This window comes from Phoxinus phoxinus (genome assembly GCF_949152265.1).
Source record: "Phoxinus phoxinus genome assembly, chromosome: 22".
In the NCBI taxonomy this organism is placed as follows: Eukaryota; Metazoa; Chordata; class Actinopteri; order Cypriniformes; family Leuciscidae; genus Phoxinus; species Phoxinus phoxinus.
In genome coordinates this window covers 5027411-5045305 of record NC_136897.1, presented here as the reverse complement: position 1 = coordinate 5045305, position 17895 = coordinate 5027411, and the positions used below count along the sequence as shown (strand labels likewise).

Sequence of the window (17895 nt, the reverse complement as noted above, 5' to 3'; positions counted from 1 at the left end):
ATTTTATTATTATATTTTATTAAGGCTATAATGAACATGCTGCGATGTCAAGATTGCAATGCTGGAATGCTGTGTGTGTGTGTGTGTGTGTGTGTGTGTGTGTGTGTGTGTGTGTGTGTGTGTGTGTGTGTGTGTGTGTGTGTGTGTGTGTGTGTGTGTGTGTGTGTGTGTGTGTGTGTGTGTGTGTGTGTGTGTGTGTGTGTGTGTGTGTGTGTGTGTGTGTGTGTGTGTGTGTGTGTGTGTGTGTGTGTGTGTGTGTGTGTGTGAGGCTCGATCGAACAATGGAGACATAAAAACATACTCCGTCATTTTGTTCATACAGACCATCATTCAAAATGCAAAGTGTTTCCTTATATTTGTGTACACTCACAATGAAACACAACATTGTGCTTTTATTAAACTATAAACTCTTGTCAAACTGTAACCTACAACTGTCACCCAACCAAAATCACACACACACACACACACACACACATCCCCCCTCCCCTCCCCTCCCCTCCCCTCCCCACACAGACAGACACACACACAGAATGGCAGAGAGACAGAGAGAGAGAAAATACACATTCAAACCACAATATCTGACTTCCTGTTGGTCGGAGCTAATGACTGTAAATTAGAAAGTTGTCCGGATCGAAGAGAAGAATATACGTACCGAGTTTGGTTACTGTAGGTAAAACTATAACTAAGTTATAACACACTTTATGCATCCTTTTTTAATCATAAATTTGTTTCCTCGCCACGGCCAAACCGTTCGAGATATCAAAAATCCCCTGGCAATTTATCATCTTCCATGTCTTGACTTCATGCTGACCGAGTTTCGTGGTCATTGGATGAATTCTCTAGGAGAAGTGTTTCAAATGCGAGAGCAAGCGTTCTCCAATCAACCCGTAATAGCCGACTTCCTGTTGGGCTGGCGTAAAACTTGACCCAGGGAAAGTTGTTCGGCCCGATTAAATCTATATGTGTACCGAGTTTCATATTAATTCATGCAAGCGTGTTTGATATACGGACAAGTGTTCGAATCCCATTCCAGGGGGCGCTGTCGAGCCCCCCTGCCACGCCCGGGTACCAGCTTCAGTCCGGCTCTAATGGCCGCGGGTTCTGACCTGTGTGCAAAATTTCAAGAGTTTTCGAGCATGTTAAGGCCCTCAAAAGTGCCAGAGATTTTGCACACAGCAGAGAAATGGTTAAACTAAACTAGCCCCCCTCCTCTCACACACACACACTCACACACACAGAGGGGCAGAGGGAAAATGCTCCAAACAGTACACATTCAAACCAAAATATCTGACTTCCTGTTGGTCGGAGCTAATGACTGTAAATTAGAAAGTTGTCCGGATCGAAGAGAAGAATATACGTACCGAGTTTGGTTACTGTAGGTAAAACTAATACCCCATTTTTGACTAAAGGTGGCGCTACTGAGCCCCTTACCACGCCCGTTTCTGAAACTTCGCACATGTCTATTACACAATAAATGTCAAATGCATGTTGAGTTTCATGTAATTTGAAGCATGTTAAGAGCCTCAAATGCATCCAAAAAGAATATAAAAGTTTAAAGCGTTGCCATGGCGACAGTATTAAAGATATCAATAATCCTTTCACAGGTCTACATCTGTCGTGTGTTTACATTATACAGATGAAGTTTGAAGCAAATCGGGTAAAAATAAGAGGGTGATTTCAAAGCATTTCGAAAGTGACACACTTCCTGCTGCCAGTTGGTGGCGCTATAACTTTGACTCACAATAGTCACATCCATGTGATCGCCCTCTTACAACGAACACACTGCTGAAGTTTCATCAAGATCAATTAATGTATGAGGATGTTATAACACACTTCCTGTTTCCAATATTCGCCATAAATTTGTTTCCTCACCACGGCCAAACCGTTCGAGATATCAAAAATCCCCTCGCAACTTTTCATCCTCCATGTCTTGACTTCATGCACACCGAGTTTCGTGTTGATTGTTTGAATCGTCTAGGAGGAGTATTTTAAATTCCATTGCATGTGTTTTTTAAACTACGCCAAATAGCCGACTTCCTGTTGGGCTGGGGTAAAAAGTCAGAGCATGAAGTATATATGAACCGATGAGATCTATAAGTGTACCGAGTTTCATATTATTTCATGCAAGCGTGTTTGATTTATGGACCAAGTTTTCGGACCCCGTTCCAGGGGGCGCTGTCGAGCCCCCCTGCCACGCCCGGGTACCAGCTTCAGTCCGGCTGTAATGGCCGCGGGTTCTGACATTTGTGCAAAGTTTCAAGAGTTTTTGAGCACGTTAAGGCCCCCAAAAGTGGCAAAAACCTTGAAAAAAAATTTATTATAAAGAAGAAGAAGAAGAAGAAGAAGAAGAAGAAGAAGAAGAAGAAAAACAAAAAACCCTTAGAAGAACAATAGGGCTCTGCGCCCTTTCAGGGCTTGGGCCCTAATAAATCATCAATGTCATTAAACAACTGTAATATATTGGGTTTGGTCACTGCGGGCCAGAGTTCAACATTATTGAGCAATTTTGAAGATCTGTGACAAAAAAAGTGACCTAGGCCTGTCTCGCATAAGCAGTAACCAGATCTCCTCCATTTCTAACATGCACAATCAATCTGTATTGACTTATATAGCCAACATTACTTGAGGTGCTTCTATACAGGACTTCTTCCACATCAGGCCCAGGATCCGAGACGCTGGCAGAGGCCAAGCTGAGGTCATCATCACCTCATGAGTGAGGTCATCACTGGTCACCACAGGGCCATTTCCTGCGCCAGCATAACAACAGCCATTCTCGTCTCCATGATAACGCAGACATATTGTATATGCTGTACAATAATCATTCTGAAAATACACACTGGAGGGAAACCAAGACAATGTCTGTTAGCACTGATGCTTAGAGCGCCGGAGCCTCACAATGGCACACACTCTGTGTTTGTGGTTAGTCTTTAGCACCGCTGGGTGGGAAACCCTGTGAAACACTCATTCTCACACACTCGCAGACAAAATGCTGTCAAAATGGCTTTTGTGAAAGTCAAGGGCATGTGTGAGTGCTGAACAGAACACACACACACACACACACAGGCGCTTCTGGAACGGCTATGCTTGTGCTTTTCATTCCTGTACATTACATATGTTTATAGTTACAGAACTTGATAGCATCTGTCAGCACATCAGTTTGGGTCATAATAAAGCCAGAGTATTCTATGGAAATTATTACTGACATAATTGTGCATACTGCTAAAGGATTTATTTTTATTATGTTTTTTTTTTAAGTGTAAAAGTTTTGGGGTCAGAAAGATTTTTAGAGCAATAAATACTTTTAATTAGCAATGAATGACTCATTAAATTGATTAAAAAGTGACAGTAAAGTAGTAGTATACTTTATTGTCCTCGAAAGGAAATTTGTTGTGGATTACATGTTTCTGCATGAACATATAAAGACATGTATAATGTTACAAAAGATTTCTATTTCAAATCAATGCTGTTTTTTTTTACTTTCTATACGTCAAAATCCTGGATAACATGTAGCATGGATAAGCAGCACAACTGTTTACAACATTGATAATAATCAGAAATGTTTCTTGAGCAGCAAATCATCTTATTATATTGATTTCTGAAGGATCATGTGACTCTGAAGACTGGAGTAATGATGCTGGAAATTCAGCTTTGCATCGCTGGAATAAATTACATTTTAAAATATATTAACAGGAAAAACAGTTATTTTAAATTGGAATAATATTTCACAATATTACTGTTTTTACTGTATTTTTTTAATCAAATACATGTAGCCTTGTTTTTTTTTTTTTTTTTTTTTTTTTACATTTAAAAATCTTACCGATGCCAAACTTTGTGTTTTTTTTTTTTGATGAAAGATATACTAACACTTTTCTAAGATATCTAAATTATGATTTATTTATTTTTTAATCCCATAAATTTCCATATCTACAGACCAAAATATCAGCGAATCCGTGGGCCCTTTCTGACTTGCGCCAGTAAGTAACCACCTAGCAACACCCTAGCAACCATCTACAACTTAGTATAGTGGCAGAGAGTTTTACACTGAATGTGTCTTTAGATATCAAACTACAGTTTGAATTTCTTTACCATAAAAACTCATCAAATAAAACCAGCATAATTTGGGTCCTGGATGCTGATTGGTCAATCCATCCATGTCCTATTCACAAAATATCACGGGCCTCTCACACCTAATTCCTTCAAGAAACAACTTTTGATTTCTGCTTGATTTTGACACCGAGCCAAATGTCAGATATGACATTAATAATCCCACATGTGCATGGATTTCCCGCGCGAGCTGATTGGTGGACGAGAGAGAGGGTCGTTACGGGTGACGGCGCTCCATCACAGCTTCATCTGGAACATGCAGTACAGCGTCTGCCAAAGCTGCGGTTTAGCTGTTGACCAGACCGGAGCTTAAATTCTGTTTGAAACCGGAATCCAGCAGCAGTACTGTATCCTGATGTGGTGCACAGTGAAAGCTGAGGTGTGTGTGAGGGTGTGGGGGAGGTGAAGGGTGGAGCACACACACACACACACACACACACACACTCCAAGCTGAAGAGTTCAATGACAGTTTCTCAAAGCCCAGGCAGAAAGCTCAAGAAGACTCCAGCACCAGACAAAGAGTCCAACTTGGCCGGTGTTCATTAGCGATAGAGCGTCCACAATAGAGGCGAGTGTGAGGTGGTCTCGGGCCCCGGGGCCACACTGACCCGCCGTTGATTGATTGTGCCGGGCCGGGCTCACCTGCAGCCCCTGCACGCACACACACACACACACGCACGCACGCGGCCGCGTCCTGACAGCCTGCAGAGAGACCCGTCAGTGTCAGAGAACAATATCCTGCACTGTGCAGCTCGCAACTGAGCACGCTCATAAATCACCACGGTGACAGAGACACCGCCCTCACTGTCCACACTCACACACACACACACACACACCGTCAGAAAACCTCAAGCTGTGCAACTACATGAAAGGGGTGTTTTTGAAAGGTTACATTGTGGCACCTGACTTGGGCCGGCAAAAAAATATTCAGCTTATTAACTGTGTCCTCTCGCATACAACAACTGTGTTATTTACATATTTATTCAAACGGATATAAAACATCCTGGTCCTGCTTGCTGATTGGTTAATACATTGATCCATATTGTAACAGAAATGACACCTAAATGGTTCATTTCTGTTACCACGGTTCACCTAGATGATCTATAATATAATCACAATTTTTCATCAAAATGTAATTGTTAATTAAATCTACCATGCAGTATATGAATTTGCAGCAAAATATTGTAGAGTTTGAATGAACGGCATTTGACATCAACAAAAACATATGGGATTTTAGGGGAACACTTTATTTGACAGTTCCTTGTTATACGTGTCACATGTACTTACTATAGTAATAACAGTAAATTATGCATAATTACATGCAACTACCCCTAAACCTACAGTAAGTACAGGTTGTTAATGCATATTACTCATCGACTGTAACAAAGACACCTCGAATAAAGTGTAACCGGATTTTCTGCTCTCTTTCAAAAGTTGATAAGCCTATTTTTTAATATCCTATAAGTAACAGCTAATGGGATTTTATTATTTGCATTAGCATTGTTTTCCCCAATATCCGTGACTCTATCAGAACACACACACTAGTTTACAGCCACTGATACAGTAACTTTACTCAAAATCAATTCCCAAAATATCAAGTTGCACATAGATTTTTGGTTACACTTAATTTGAATGTGTCCGTGTTCGTGTAATTATACATCTAAGTACATTATACATACATGTTCTTAGGGTTATGGTCAGGATTGAGGTTTGGTTTAGGGTTAGTAACGTAATTATGCATAATTATTAGTTATTACTAGTAACTAACATGTGTAACAAGGACACTGTAAAATAAAGAAAAATTAAAAAATCTCATTGAACGTTCTAACCCGCTCATTAGCATTATTGAAAGTAATTGCATTTCATATTGTTTCAATGTTTTATATTGACATTCATTTAAACTGTTAAGTAACCATTTTAATTAATGAATAATTTTCCATCTTTTCAGTTTTCTAGCCGCACAATCTCATAAAACCGTACAAGCGTAGAGAAACAAAGAGCTCAGTCGTCTGAGAGGAAACAGACACCCGTCCACAGGTGAAGATGTGACCTCTAAACATCCCGAGGCACAATCCCCCCCTCACAACCAACAACCGTTCTCTCACACACACTTTCATCTCTCTTTCATCCCATCTTTATGCTTTAATAAAGAAAGACGAAGTCCAGCTGCAGCTTCCTCTGTGTCTATCTTTCTTTCTCCTCAAAATCCTCCAAAATACACTTTTCCATTCTGACTTTTAATTACATTTTTAAAAGATATGGCTAGAAATGATCTGACTATACATTCTCATTGGATGAGCTATATGTTCAAAGTTGCCATGAGTTATTTTTTAATGCAGATGAAATAATGTAATTTACTATTTTTTATTGTTTGTGTTCAGTAATATATATATATATTTAAAAGATATGAATACTTTTATTCAGCAAGGATGTAATAAATGATCAAAAGTGATAGTTAAGACATTTATAATGTTACAAAGTATTTTGGTTACACATTATTTTAAGGTGACAGTTACATTATACTCAAGTAATATTAATTAACTACATGTACTTACTATAGACTTACTGTTAGGGTTAGTTACTTGTAATTATGCATAATTTACTGTTATTACTATAGTAAGTAGGCTACATATAGTAACGTGTAACTACGTCACCTTAAAATAAAGTGTTACCAGGATTTCTCAATATTATTTTTATAAGTTTTATAAGAACAACAAAAGTTAATAAACATAAACAAGCATATCCACCCCCCTCCTTACCAGGATTGCTATGTCAAATAAATGCTGTTCTTTTGAACTTTTTATTCATCAAAGAATCCTGAAACAAATCACGGAACCATAAAACTGTTAAGCAGACGTTGACATTATCCATGTCTTCAACATTGATAATAATTGATAATCATTGAAAACATTGATAATCTTCTTGAGCAGTAAATCAGCATATTACATATACATATAAGTAAGCACATTTTTTACATAAATAGATTCATATATCATACATATATATATATATATATATATATATATTTTTGTTTATTTTTATTTTATTTTTTACTAAATTTATTTATTATAATTTTTTTAATAATACCTTTGAGGTAACTTAAATTTCAGTGCCTTTTATATCCTCCTTATAACTAGGGAAAAAAGTTTTGTGAATTTAGTTTTTCTTTTTTTAGGTCAGTAGCCTACATTGTTTGGAGCATAAGAAACACATGCAATAAAGACATTTTTGAAGAAAAAAAATTATTTTATTCATGCTATGTCCTCTCACTAAAAAAATTAGCCTTTTTTATAAATTAAGCAATTTAATTAATAGTATTCCATCAAAATTCCAAAATTCCATCAAATTGAATTAAATATTCCTTACGTCTTTTAATTGAATAATTGAAGAGAATTAAAAGACATGAAAAGACATGAATAGGCAAAACAATGTGTGTTTTTTTCATTCACTAATCATTTTTTAGGTTTCAAGCTTTTTTTATCCAAATTTTGTATAAAGATGATTCTCAACTATGTTACTTTATGCAATATGCGTGTAAACATGGCCATAAATGCCATTCCCCTTCTGTGCAATGAATCTACACTGTGCATCCAGCTGTTCTTGGGGCAACATGTAATGAAAAAAGATGTGTAATAATGGGAGTAATAATTGAGAATATTTTCATAAGAATATCTCATATTTCATATGCATATTGATTTGTAATTTCTTTCCCTATTCATTCCAAAATGCCTGACATGCCATGCTCTAAGTTCTGTTAGTCCTTTTTCTACCGTGGACATGTATGAAACCAATGCCCTCGAAACAGAAAGTCTCCTCAAAGTTCTGATAAAACCATAAAGTTTTCCTGAGATGTTGATTTCTGATTTCAGAAATCAACATCTCAGGAAAACTTTATGGGTTTTATGGGACAAACAATTTGAAAAAGAGTCAGATTATCATATTTTCCATAAGAGTGCTATTTGATCACTCATATTTAATGATACTAATTGATCATTAGTCATATTTAAAGTCCAAGGAGAGGGAGTTGTCAAGGTGAAACCTCTCTGCAAAGCCCTGAGTGTGCAGGACATCCAGAGACGTCAGAGAAATCCGCTAAAATATAATGTCCACTACAGAGGCAACATGTCTATTCCTGGGTGTCAGGAGAATATAATGGCAGCAATAGCAATATGATAAAAGCAATAAGACACTTACGGCTCTGCAGTCATTTCATGGTTAAACCACCCCTTACCCATGGTAAAATCAGTGTAATGCACGGCTTCAAGTGGCTTAGCCAAACTTCACGACCACAGCGCCTGCCGGTTTAGAAAAGCGCTCAACAATAGAGTGTGTGAGAGAAGCCAGGCACTGCCCTGTCCGCCGGTCATTCCACACTGACAGAGCTTTAGGAAGAGAAAAAGAGGAGAGCGGGATGAAAGGTGAGTGGTGCCCTGCGCAGGTGGCAGGTGTGATCACGGCGGACGGCAGGAACAGAGGGACACAAAGGACCGGTCTGTTTCTCGCTCACAGCTGCAGGGGGTGGAGATGAGTCCGGCTGACAGATAGACAGACACCGCAGGGGAGGAGGGAGACGGAAAGATGGAAGGAGAGCTCTGACGGTGATACTTCAAACGCAGGATTGGGTCCTGGGTGCCGAGAGACACATTCTTTCTAAAAGAAGTGGGGGGGGGGCAGGCGGAAGAAAGAGGGAGATAGAAAAGAGTAATGCTGCCTGTGCGCAAGTCTGTCGATGTTCAGCCGGGAACAATCTCTACAGTCGCTTCAAGTCCAGTCACACACTGAAAGTGTCCGAATGGCAGTGCAGCGATTAAAAACAAAAGTGCAATCCCACAAACAATGCTGGAGGTTTTCACTTTTCTGAGACATTTTGCCTTTACATTGATTGGTATGATTTCAGTTCACACTATAGAGTGACCACAGGGATAGTTTCTTTGTAATTATTTGTGAAATTTACTAGCATTTCTAAATGAAAAATGTTTACTTCACAATTTTTTTTCCAGTGTACTATTTGTCTACATTTTGAACATCTGTGAACATCAGTGACAGATAAAAGTGCCCAAAAGAAAAGGGACCTGGAAAAATCTAGTCTAACTCTAAACCACGAGTGCCAAATTCTCAAACATTTTGTATTGATGATGGTTTCATTTGCTTTTGAAACCTTTTGTACCATTTTCAAGAAATGTTTCAATTTAATAACTTGTCATGTGGTGTAACCAGTAAGTAAAAATTAATAACATATTGCCCTGGGACCATGAATACATGTGAGTTGTGAGTCACATGTGTACAAATATTTATGATTGTTTAAAAAATGTTAATATATTTTATAAGGTAAAAAGTATTAATTTCTTTTTTTATATATATCTGAATATTTGTCAAATAAAAATATTTTGTCCATTTAACATTGTTTTTTTTTAATGTTTTTTAAAGAAGTCTCTTATGCTCATCAAGCCTGCATTTAAAAAAAATAAGAAACACAGGGGAAAAAACAGTAATATTGAGAAATATTATTACAATTTAAAATAAGGGTATTCTATTTTAATACACATTAAATTATAATTTATGTGATAGTTATGATGTGAATTTTCAGCATAATTTCTCCAGTGTCACATGATCTTTCAGAAATCATTGAATATGCAGATTTTGTAGCAATGTTGGAAACAGTTGGAAACACATACAATTTTTTATAACCTGTGATCATTTTTTTAAGAATTCTTTAATGAATAAAAAGTTGAAAAAGAACAGCATTTATTTCAAATAGAACTATTTTGTAATCATATACACAAAGATTACAAATTATCTGATTAAAATATTTAGAAACTTAGGTCTACTACTTTGTTTGTAATATACATGTCTGTGTGACATGAAATTGTTTTATGCATGTAATAACAGTTTAGTGTGATAATAGATCTGTGTTGATCATATTTAATCCTCATCTGTTGTGTATCTGTCCAGAGCTCCAGCTAAGACCCCCTGATCTCTGCCACATGGCATCCCATCAAAGCAGCTTCACTCCGGGCTCTAAGAACGAGTCAGCCCCCTGATTCATCTCTGGAGGAAGCATGCCTGTGTCAGATCCCCGTCTAATGTTTTTTCATGAGTGTGTGTGTGTTATTCTTTTCCTCAGCACGACTCCGAATGTAGTTTCAACCCAGCTCCCTGTCAAAATAGACATATAGTCCAACCACTTCTGTACGCAACTGTACTAATACAGATGATTTGATTCTTTTTGAATGTCTTCACAACCATCTGTGTGCATGAATTATCACACACAAATAGTCACACACTTGGACTGACTGGAAGGGCAAGGTCACTTCCCATTGGCCGCGAGTCTAACCCTCTGTTTTCCCCTCCTCGACTGCTGATAGGAAACTTAGATAGTCCGCTGAGCTCAGCAGAGACTTTTCCTTCTCACCTCCCCACACTTCAAAACATCTTTCCATGTCCTTCCTTCATACTCTCTCCCTCTTTATCTTTTCCCACTTTTTTTGTACCCTGCCCCACAGCATTAACTATTTGCCCTCTACCTGTCAGAGCGGGACGTGAAGGTGAGTCCAGGTGTGCCGTCCACGGGAACGTTTGACAGATAGGAAGTGACCTCCTGCTCTGGCTGCTTCCCGTATCACTCTTTATTCACCCGGACCTGCTGTCCTCCAACATCTGAAGCTCATCCCACCTGCACAGCCCGAGACCACCTGAAGCTCTCCACGGAGAAGAAAAAGCTCACACTGACCTACAAGCTCCACCTCTGGTTTTATACCGGAAAACATGTTCGAAATCATAAAATAAAGAATTGCACCTGCTTTTTGGCCATCTCAGTCTAGGGGACAAAGGTATCTCAGTATCAGCTTTGGTTTAGAAGTTTCTCCTAAAGTTGCTGAGGAGAAATAAAGATACACATGAGACAATAATTGACAGTGTTAGAAAAAAGAACGATACACATTTGACATGAAAGTTGATACTAGGGCTGCATTATTAATTATAATAAAACCAAGCAATCTGGCTTAGTGCAATAATCACATCACCAATGCAGTGATTTCACACTTACATACACTTTGAGGGGGTAAAGTTGAATGCGTATTTGGCGTGCTGCCTGGAGGGAGGGCTCCGAGCTCGGCCCGAACCCAGAGTACTCCCCCGGTATGTAAGTGGTTCTGGAAGTGTGGAGAAGGGGTGGTGGAGGGATGCTGCTAAACTGTCATGGATTGTGAGACTGCTGAATCTATATATACACCGCTTATCATTGATTGCTCTCCACTCCTGTTAATTATCTGAACGTGCTCCTCCCGAACTTTGTTAATAATACATAATTTACTTAAATCAGTGGTTCCCAAACTTTTCCAACTCGCGGCCCACTCAACCAAACGGGTACGTTTGACCCGACTCGTTGTCGTGTAAGTTAATGAGGACTTGTTAACACAGTCTTTATTGAATAAACTGGCAATGAAGAGAAAATTCAGATTATGGGTTACCGAGACCAGGTCCGGTGTTTTAGCCTTAATGCACATCAATCAGACTTTTGTGCCGTCCATTTTCTGTGGTCACTACGTCAAATCATTGCAACTTCGAGAGTGAATTCCGCATTTGCAGGAATCTCTTTACAACGTGTCTATACTTTGTGAAAATGATCGGATTCGCGAGCTTGCAGAACTCAGCACTGAACAAAACTCGTTCTCATTCTGACTAACTTAAACACCTCTGATTGGCCATTGCATTCAATCAATCAACAGATATGTCTGTGATTGGTTACATTGCTCAACGCTGCAAAAGCACGCTGTAAATGTTGTAAAGAAACATTTAATGGTTCTCTACAGATACGCACTGGAGCGCTTGCCAAAATCCCACACAGCTTCAACTGAGGGAGCTCTGTTGTGCAGCCCTACAAATAAGCACAGCAAACCCGGAGTGTGTTTTAAAATTGCATTTTAAATCAAAATCCCATTTTTTATTAGAAACATTGCAATTAAACCTAACCCCCCAAATCTAGCAGCCTTGGTTCATTCTGAAATCTCGCTTCTGATTTGTATCTTGGTAAATGAGGACAGCTTGTAACATGTTGGGATGTTTTCTGAACAATATGTGAGATTGTTCGATTATTATTATCTCATCAATCTCAAATGAGAAATAATTGAGTTATTGACCGCAATTTTTCTTTCCGGTGGGAGCATACATTTTTTTACAAGGTACACACTGACAAAATCATTACAGTGCTTATAGTGCTATAAAGAGGTCATGATAAGAGTAAATAAGGAGTCGCAGCTGAACATAGATCACTGGAAAGAGAACAATGCTGGGAGATTGTAGGGAGTGATTTTGGAAAGATGATGTTTTAGGGCAGAGTGCAGACAGGAACGCTGGGGTGAGAGTGAGTTGGACATGCATTATGGAGAGTGGACGGTTTGGGGAAGGGAAGAGAACCCAAGAGTTGGAGCCAGTTAAGAGGAATATCAGGAAACTCCCCCCCTCCTCGGGCAGGACCACCCCTCCCAGCTCCCTCTTCCTGCCAAAACTCAGCACACTTCCTCTGCAGCTATTGGGATTCCCACCTGGGACATTCCATCCATGAAATGCACCTCTCTCTCTCTCTCTCTCTCTCATCTTGTTTTATTTACTAAATGTAGGCTACACTACACATTATGGTTACACATTGGTTAAAGTTTCCTTTTCGTGGTTGAATTAATTCCTTGTTTTCACAATAATACTCTGCCATTCAACGAGTTTCAGTTTCTTAAAGACATTTCTGTCAGTCATTTTCGCGGTTGTTTGTTTCGCGCAACCCATGTTGTCTTTTTGGCGCCCTTTGAACATTCGAATTTGGAACATTTATAACATTTGGCAAACGCACAAAAATAGGCTAAATGTTTTGTGAAATATGTGTTGTGTGAATATATAAAAAATGGGAAAATAACGACAGTAGCTTACTTGTGTTTTGTCGGTGTGCGGTCATCGCGTGAGCAGCCCACAGTTCTGTTGCTATAGTTACTCCTCAGGCCAGCGCGACTTTTCTCGAGCGTATTAACTTGTAATCTAACTTTTGCAGTTGTGAAACGTTGCTTGTGCATACAAGAATAATACATATAGATAAGAATACCTCAACTTTTTGAACATTCGAGCCTAATTAGAACCCAACATATTCGCATCCTGTCCATCTGGTGTCAAAATCATTGAGGTTGTGTGGGAACAGCCTACACTGCGCTCTGACCACTAGAGGTCACTATATCACAAAGAAAAACGCCTATTATCAGTCATTCCGTTCATTGAGAGCTACTTGGTATTTTTCCAACACAAAACGGGTGATGTAGACAGTTTTTTGTTTTCAGTTCTCACATAACTCAGAAAAAAAGCCATTATCCTGATGAAATTAGCTAAATGAAAGTACAGAGGAGCGAATGTTATGCGAATGAATATGCAGGGACTCGCAGGAAGGGTGAAAATACCAGGTTTCATGACTTTGTGTTTGACCTTTTCGGAAAACGAGCTAATCCTGGGGTATAATAGACTCTGGTGCAGATATGGAAAACTGCTGCTCCGTTATCTGAGTTGCCGTGGAGACCATCAGAGAGCGCGCGCCCGGTGAAGATGCCGCCTTATTAAAAGGGGAGTTTGTATATATTGGAAAAAGGCGCTTTTTGTCATAAGTGTCACTCACATGCACAACGTCCTCCTCTCGATTGTAAATGGAAACCTGTCTCTTTTCTCTAAAATAACAGAATTCACTTCGAGCACGGTTAGGCATAGAAGTCAATTTTTGTGAGCAGAAAGGGCCTATCAGTAAAACGGCGCTCAGTGATGATCTGTATACAGTCCAGCATCTTCTCCAAACTAGAAATAATCAATTCAGTGGTCGCATTAATTAAGTTGCACAGTTGCACAAGACAAAACTGGTATAGCCTACATTTTTTTATTTAATGGGCTTATAATAATAGCCTAATAATAATAGATAAATGCATTTAGAGGAACTCTAGAAAATACCCTTTCTTATTAAAATAACTTGTTTTAAACATGTAAAGGTTAAACATATTTTCATAATTAAAACAACAAGCTTTCCATTCTAACTTAACAATGTCTGTAATTTCTCATTTCTATAACAATGCTGCATGTATTTTCAGAGTTTCCCCTTTATTTTCATCATTAGAAAATCAATTAAATTCACTTTGGCACCACTTTGAATGTATTATTTTTATTTCTGATTTAAGGGCAGCAGTTGCGGGTTTTATAGTGTCTTCTGTCAGCGCGGGGAAATTTAAAATGAATTCGAAAGGGTGAATTTTTCAATTCTTCTGATTCATTATGAGTTTCCAGCACTTTCAGGACACACGTTTTTAATGGCATGTATCTTGTGTGCGTTCATTAGTGCAGAAACGAGATAACATGCTGTTTTAAAGCCTAATGGACGGGCTGATATTCAATTACAGAACACTAACAGTTATAGCGACTCTAGCCGGATTCTGCGGAGAACTCTAGATACTGATGAGAGTCATTTCGATAAAACTAAAACGATTTCTCACTAAAGGACTAGGCCTAGAAATATTTTAAAGGGCAAAAGTTCCTATTTTTATTTAATTTATGTAAGTGACTACAAACGCTTTATAACTTATTATATAGCCTACTATTTAAATCTAACAATAAAAACCGCCTTTTTTTTTTTTTGTATTTTTTTTTTTTGTAATTTTTACATGAAGTATATGCTATTGCAAAGCGCTATACCCAGTGCCAAGTGTTTTCAGCTGTCTGGCTTTCAATTAATTTATAGGACTAGGCCTATTGATTTTATTTCCCATAAGAAAGACGTGCTGAAAAGGGAGGTAACGATAACGATACTGCTGATACCCACTGGATAAAGAAGGCAAAACAAGTGTTTGGATGAAACGAGCTAATTTCACAACTAATTCAACACGTAACAGATCTAATGACAAGACAGAATAATCACGCAGATACCTATCAACAGTAGCGCTACAATATGAATGATAATGGCTGCATTGATATGTTAAGCGTGTGTACCTCTCTGCCCGTCCAATAAACTCGCTCAAAACCCCAGCTAATATTGGCCCGAACACGTTAAATGTGTAAATATTTCTCCTTCGGGTAGCCTATCTGTCTCTATCACCCCTGCGATCTTCCCCCTCAAATGATGCATTAGATGCATTGAATGTATTTGTTGTGGCGGTTTGAAAAGGCGGCGATAATCTGGGGGAGAGAGATAAGAAACACCAATTTATTCAGCGCCACTTTGGACCCTGTTTCCAGCCTCGCTCGGTCCTGACACCTCCAGCGGTAAGCTGATAACGATTAGGCCATTTATTATCTTCACAAAGAACAAAGATTGCCTCACGCCGATGAAATATTACCCCCGGTAATAATCGGAAGGAGAGGGCCCTGGCATCTGATGCATGCATATATAAATAATAACTTTAGAACCATTTTTTAAAAAAGCAATAAAATGATGAGAATAATATATATATAAAATGTAAAGACTATTTAAAAAATACAAACAAACCATAACATAATAATATTCATTTTTACGAGTCTTCAAGAAAAGTCAGTGTGGTAGCCTATAAATGAATTATCTTAGGCTATAATAATTGACGTGTTTGCCGTTCACTATTTAGCATGGCTGCATAAAAACATAAGGCACAAGAACTTGTAAAGTGTTTTTCAGGATAAATGAGTCTGATTCACGCGCACTCTTTACTTTGACGCATGGCAACTCAGACTCGGAGACACGCACGCGCTCTGCTGCGCCTTTGATGGACAACGTGAAATGGAAATGTCACCGTGTCTGCCACAGTGTGCACTGCTGGAAGGGAGCAGGCGAGCTTAGCAGTCGCCTTTATTAGTCTAAAGTAGTTTTTTTTAATGCGCTGGAGATGCAAGCTCGAGACTGATAAGCGCTTATCTCGCGCGCATCATGAGTGAGCATCTTCTTCTGCTCAGATCGCAAAGCTCCTGTAAGCCCAGCACCTACTGCTCTTAGCGCTTTACCATCAGAATACATGCATTCAGAAGATCTTTCAGAAATCCGCACACTAAATCCATTTAGTTCTTTACAATCACATGTGTTATTTTTATTTTTTTAATATATAACAATAAATGACAACAACACAATTAATAGCCTACAAATAATAGGCCTAATGTTAAAACCATGTTTTAGATAGTTTAATGCTTTTAATGTTTTTTTTAACATGATTTTACTTTTTTATGTCAAATGGGCAGAATATCATTTTGGGCTTTGTTCTGAATCTGCATATTTAATTTTTCAGAAATGGCCTTTTCTTGATTTTCAAATAGGTGGAGGAAATGTATTTTTCAAAGAGCTTGTTTGTTTGTTTTTTAGTTAAAATGACCGGGAGCTTCAGAAAGCCACTCAAATTGGCATCATTAATTTCACTTTAACTTTTGGTAGCCTATAGAATTTACATCTCATGGGGCAAAGATTAGTTTGTCTCGACGTAAAACTTCCATGTGGTGCAAAGTAAACCTCCTAAATGACCAGAACATCTCGATACGTGTTCTCCAAAATTACGTGATTCGCTGTCAGCATACATTTGTTTTAAAAAAAGTCTATGCGGGACATTCGCTTGTCAGCATACTTGTAATAAGATATGATTAAGTTGGCCACGAAAAGACATGCCAACTCATGTCATGACATAAAACTGATAACTGAAGCACTCAAAAAGGAACTGATAAACACAATACAAAACGATTAGACTATTCTTGAACGTACACTTTACCGGAAACTCTGAGTAGCCAAATACTTGTCTTTCTTTTAATCTGTTATTCTATCCTTATTGATAAGTGCGAGACAATGGGGAAAACCAAAGAATTTTGATTTTTATCATAGGCTAATCCTATAGGCCTGCTTTTTCAACATCATGGTAGCGACCGACCGGAGTAGCCTCTGACTTGACTGACTTGAATCCTTCACCGTCCGTGGTCTTTTGAATGAAAACAAAACAATAGCTGGCGATGGACATTGTTATTTTGATCATTCTATATAATGCAATTAATTCTGTCAGAGTTCACTCCTCTCGCGCTCTCATTGTGCTCGTGCACTCTTGGGGGAAGCCGGGCGCGAGCTGCACCTGCCCTGCATGAGCCGATGCACGCGAGCACGGGGTCTTGTGCCAGAGATTTACCGAGGCTTTGCATGTTTTAAAAGTTGGTGTTATGTGTGAGAGAGTTAAAACTGGCTGGGTTGGGGGGAAGGCAAGGTCGACCGCGACGTCGCAACATATTATAGACAAGATCAAGAAGGAATAGAATTCATTAAGATGGGAAGCCTAAAGGCGTCTCATATTAAAAGTAAAGATTTACATATTCACAACACTCACGCAAACACATCTGCAGCATCGCAGTGATCAAATGAGAAGGGCAATGCAGCAATGCTTAATGTGCAAATCACGCTCAGTATCGGTCTACCACACTTTCTATGGTGGGTTTGGCTTCTTATAATTATTCCTGCACTGTACAAATGTTTTGTTGGTTTAACTTAAAAAAGTAAGGTTACTTTTAATTAATTCAATGAAGGAGATTGGTGTAGGCCTAATCAACAGAAAATCAAAATATGATGTTGTCTGAACCTCATTCATTTGACAAAATAAAAAAGTTGTGATAACAAATCATGATTTTATTAGTGTTATGGCATTTCTAAATTATCATATCTTCTCAATCTAAAAAATAAAATAAAAAGTGAGAAAACCAAGTAAGAGTGACAGTAGGTGCAACTGGGTCTTGTTTCATAATTATACGAGTGAGAACCACACATAACATCTTCAGCTCAGCTTTTAACCATCA

At 38.5% G+C, this 17895-nt stretch overlaps 1 long non-coding RNA gene across 1 annotated transcript; it reads right to left on the bottom strand.

Annotated features, from left to right (window-relative positions):
• Positions 1-10629: 10629 nt before the first annotated feature.
• On the bottom strand, positions 10630-13272 carry LOC306990477. Its single transcript, XR_013795874.1, has 3 exons — positions 13024-13272; positions 10901-10978; positions 10630-10796 (listed from the first exon to the last, which is right to left on the bottom strand). It is a non-coding gene; the product is annotated as an uncharacterized lncRNA (long non-coding RNA).
• Between the last annotated feature and the right edge of the window lie 4623 nt (positions 13273-17895).